This window comes from Cannabis sativa, chromosome 4 (genome assembly GCF_029168945.1).
Source record: "Cannabis sativa cultivar Pink pepper isolate KNU-18-1 chromosome 4, ASM2916894v1, whole genome shotgun sequence".
NCBI classification, from domain to species: Eukaryota; Viridiplantae; Streptophyta; class Magnoliopsida; order Rosales; family Cannabaceae; genus Cannabis; species Cannabis sativa.
This window is the reverse complement of record NC_083604.1, coordinates 61,839,211-61,844,210: the sequence shown is the minus strand read 5'-3', so window position 1 is coordinate 61,844,210 and position 5,000 is coordinate 61,839,211. Positions and strand designations below refer to the sequence as shown.

The window sequence follows — 5,000 nt, the reverse complement described above, 5'->3', positions numbered from 1 at the left end:
TTCGTTGGGGCTTTCTATTTGATTGTATCGAAAACCCCAAGGGCGCCATATTCTAGGAGCCCAAACTATGTGATTGAATAAATCCTCCTCTATCCGTTGCGGGTCGAGGACTCCTTCTCCTTCTCCTTCCCCTTCTTCAAACTCCGATTTGTATTGTTCATAGAGAAATCTCTGATCAACGATAGAACAAGATCCATTTTGCATCATATCTAAGGGATTCCTTGGTTCGGGCCGAAGAAGCAATGTCACTCGATCATTATCAAACTGGCTGCAACCTTTTTCTGTCTGTGAGGATCCCACCAGAGTGCCTTCTACTTCTAATAGGCCATGAACTAGATCAGAATCATTCTCAACGAGTCCATAAGAAGTGATCCCATTTTTTTCATCGAGTTCGGGTAGAGACCAAAGGTCTTGAGCGACCGATCCGGCAGAACAACTCAAAAGATAAAGAAGTATCGTTAATTTCTTCATGCTCGTTCCAAGTTCTAAGTACCATTTGTACAAATAAGAATCCCCTTCGTTACATGATTTCTTCTTCATATAGATAGATATAGGATCTAGGGAGCAATTACTTAGAAGTACATTTTGTGCAACAGCCCTTCCTATCTGATAGAAAAGGATCCCATGATCCTGAACCGATCTTACCTGGGATCGCAAATCCCAAGTTTGTCTATGAAGAGCAGATCTAATTATATTAGTGTCTATAATTGATTTCTTCTGTGTAATACTAATTGATAGGGCCTCATTGGTAAGTGCTACAAGATCTCGTACATTGGAACCCATGGTTATGGACCCGAATCCATTAGTATGGAACATTTTCTTTTCCAAGTGGAATCCCCTAGTATATGAAAGAGTGAAAAAGTGCTTTCGTTGTTGTGGAATAAGAAGCCTTCGTATCTTAATGCATGTATTTAATTTATTCGGAGCTATTAGAGCGGGATCCACTTTTTGGGGAATATGAGTCGAAGCAATAACAAGAATATTTCTAGTGGAACATCTTTCACAATCCCTGGAGAGATAGTTCAATAATAGACCGAGGGATAAGTAATTCGACTCATTCACATCCAGATCATGAATGTTTGGAATCCATATTATGCAAGGAGACATTGCTTTTGCTAATTCGAATTGAAGGGTGATATAAAACCGGTCTATTTCCGGCATCATATCCATAGTTAGCGCATTCATCATAGTTAGAAGCTCCAGCTCCGTATCAAAGTCACGGTCGATATCGTCACTATCATCAATATCGTCACTATCATCAATATCGTCACTATCATCAATAAGAAAACCCTTAGGCTTGTTATCCAGGAACTTGTTCAGAAATACTGTAATGAAAGGAACATAGGAGTTTGTCGCTAGGTATTTGACCAAATAGGATCGTCCAGTTCCTATAGAACCTATCACTAAAATACCCCTAGAGAGGGATAGGGCTAAGCGGAGCGAAAAAGGTTTTCCATGAGATGGGAAATGAAAACTATTAGCCCCACAGGAGGTTTGTGAATAAGTGATTGTCTGATAATGAGAAAGGAATATCCGTCTTTCTGCTAAACAGGATGTATTGAACTCATAATTCATTAGAGACTTTTTATGAATGTCAACTAAGTATCGTAAGTAAATTGCTCCCGGTTGTTCAATCATTTGATAACCAGAGTCATTCTTTGATAAATGATCACTATGAGTCAGACTCAATAGAATTTGATCAATCCTTTTTTCTGTCGTTAAGGCGGAGAACTGAACCAAGAGCTCTCTTTCTTTATCATCAATCCAATCACTGTTCGAGACCCAGGATTCTATTTTATCATCAATCCAATCACTGTTCACCTTTTTTCTTTTTCTTATCAATGAATAGGTCTCTTTACTTGTATGACTTAGATGTCTCGTATTTATCGAAAAAGAGATTCGATTGATGGGATTTGGTATGATACTTATGAAATCGATGATATCGATGAGATTGATATTCAAATATTTCTTCTTAGAACGTATTGATTTGACCCCATAAGTGGGACCGCCACCCCATAGCATGTTGCCGCCAGAAGCAGAACCCTGTATTTCTTCTAGAGAATCTCCTAATTGTTCCCGAGCAACTAGAAAGAGATTCTTTAACCAGAAAGAATTCAGTTCAGATGTAGGATACCTATCCAGAAGTTTTCGCAACTCAATCATGTATGATGGAATCATCAAAGATTTGACCCTTTCGAACTCTGTCTGTAACTCACTATAGGCTCGAGAAACAAAAAGAAGATGTGTACGAACGAGATATCCAGCAACAAGAAGAAGGAAAAGGATTGAATAGAGGAACTCCCGAACCCGAACATTTGGCGATCTCAGATGTGTCGATATCAATGGTGACTCATTATTTCGATGAATCATTTCTTTGGACAGAAGAAGATTATGTAAACACTTACTCGAAATCTCACTTATCAGATTCCATTGTGGAAGACAGAATTTTTCTGAAGAATTCGCCATGATATATCTAATCCATGCATAATATCATGAAAAATGGATACAAATTTTGGGCTGCTACTTAGTATCGGCAATAGGTCTGAAAAAGTATCTAAAAATATCAAATTTAGATATTTGTATCCTGTCGAAGTAAGGAACCATGGCATATATGTTTGGAATATATTCCATTTTGAGAGAGTTGAAAAAGCACTATCTCGTTGAAAGGTTCTATACATCTGCCCTTTCTCAAGGCATTTCTTTAGACAAAGACCCCGTTTTTTCCTCTTTTCGGATGGTAAATATTTCTCAGAACATGGAGTGTGAATCAAACCCATGTTTGAATTGAAATTGAGATACTGATGCAAGTTCTTCTCTTCTGAATCAGACAGATTAATATCTGAAAGAGGTTGACAATAAGTTCTTTCAAAATTGACTATTTGTCCCCCTGTTAGAAGTATTCCAGAAATGTCTGCGATCGAGTAAATAGCTCTACGAACGAATGGATCGGATCGAATTGGAAAATGGAAAGATTTGTACAAGTTATACCTTTCGTCACCATTTTGTGGAAAATCGTTAGGTATGAATATGTTAGACACCTGTAACTCGATTGGTGAAATAGTATCTCTCTCCAAAAAAGCATATTTTTTTTTACCGCCGCGCAAAGAAAATATTTTGTTGCGAATGAACAAGATATTGAGGAATTGTCCATACGTAAAATCATAATTATTGATACGGGCCTTTTCCACATAAAAAGGGAATCCTTTGTTACAATAGAAGCAGAAGTGATGTGGATTATTCAAGAATCGAAGTCGATTTGCTTTATAAAAAGAAGATATCAATGAGCTTCTATGAAATGGTTTCACGGGATTCAGCCAATTGTCTTGATCGTGGGATATCATTGAGAAATAGGAATCCGTGTTATCAAAAGATTTCCTGCGATTATTTCTAGTATGGAATGAGTCAATCATCCACTTTGGTATCTTATTGAACAAAAATGGTGATATTGTTCCTCCATTGATCAAGAATTTCGATTTTTGGGAAGTATCATGATCATCCAATAAAAAGGGTTTCCATTTTTTTAAATGAACGATTTGAAGACCTATTGATTCTAACAACTGATGGCAGAGTTGATCATTCGGACCTTTCAATTCATAGATGTGGATCTCGGACCTATGAATGGGGATATTCCCGAAACTCACAAAGAAAAAAGGAAGTGAGTTAGACAAAAAGAGAAGAAACTTGGACAAAAAAAGAAGTAACTTGGACAAAAAGAAAGGAAGTGACTTAGACAAATCTTTTTTGTCGATAACCTCAGACCAATCAATCGAATATTGATTAATACGTAATCGATCGAACACTACTTGAAAATGAAAACGGCTCTTCTGCTCAGAAATGAAATGTTCCAAATGTTCCTGTAAATTCTTGCTCCCATTGGACCATTTGTATCTATATGCATTAGGATCCCGATTCATGGATCTCTCGGTTCGAGAAATAAAAATAAGAGGATCGAACCATTTCTTCTGACTCTTTTTCAAATTTGAGAAATGTTGGTTGATCATATATTTCATTATAGTTCTATGATTCAGAGTATCGTTTCCTATTTGATCCCTTTGAATTACATATTCGAAGTTGCGATCGGATCTATTCATTAAAAAGAATCGATTCAATACATTTCTTATGTACCCATAGGTGCTATATTGGATTTGAATCAGATTTCGGATCAATCTATATTGATTAACTGCCTCCATTATGTTGTTGCTAGCAAATACCATTATTTTTGGTTTTGGATCTTCCAAATCATTCCCGCAGGAGGTCCGGACCCATTTTTTCTGATCCTTCGATAAAAAGATTCATTTTCTTCATAAAAAATAGGAGGTAGAACCAATAAATATTTCTTTTTCGATTCATCCCTGGAGTTGAATACCTCATTCAAGAATTGTTTTTGATCCAATCTGTAGGAATCAATAGAAAGGGCAAATCCCTTATGATACACCAGATCCGGCTCGGTTATTGATAGAGTGAATAGATCTGCCATTTCTTGAAATCTCTCTTCTGATTCAAAATCGTGGTGTAACGTGTATCCCCCCCTGTTCCGGTCATGGAATAGATGAACTAAATCAAAAAATGGATTTTTGTTCAAGAATGAAATCTTATTGGAACTGTCCATATCCAGTTCATCCTTCGGAACCATATCACATCCCGGATCTGATGAAATAGGATGAATTGAGACGGTATTTTGTAAATACGTAATTATCTTGAATATATTAACTATTTCTTTATTTTCCGATCGCCTGGAAGGGACAAAAGAAACATCTTGTTCTTTCTTCAACAATTTCTGATCTCTAGTGGACCTCTCAGTAGGATTCGAACCCAGATGAAGTTCTGACCATCTGTCAGAGAAAAAAGAACGAATGGATCTTGTAGGATTCCCAAGAAATTCTTCGATTTCTTCCGGAAGCAGATGAATAATCATCTGCTTCTCACGTTCCGTGAATAGCCGGGACATTGAGGAATATCCAGAAAGACATTTAGGGAATCGGTCTGATTCTATCTCTGTT

At 37.0% G+C, this 5,000-nt stretch overlaps 1 pseudogene; it reads right to left on the bottom strand.

Moving 5' to 3' along the window:
• Positions 1-5,000, bottom strand: part of LOC133037452 (protein Ycf2-like) — a 7,749-nt pseudogene that overhangs the window by 1,419 nt on the left and 1,330 nt on the right.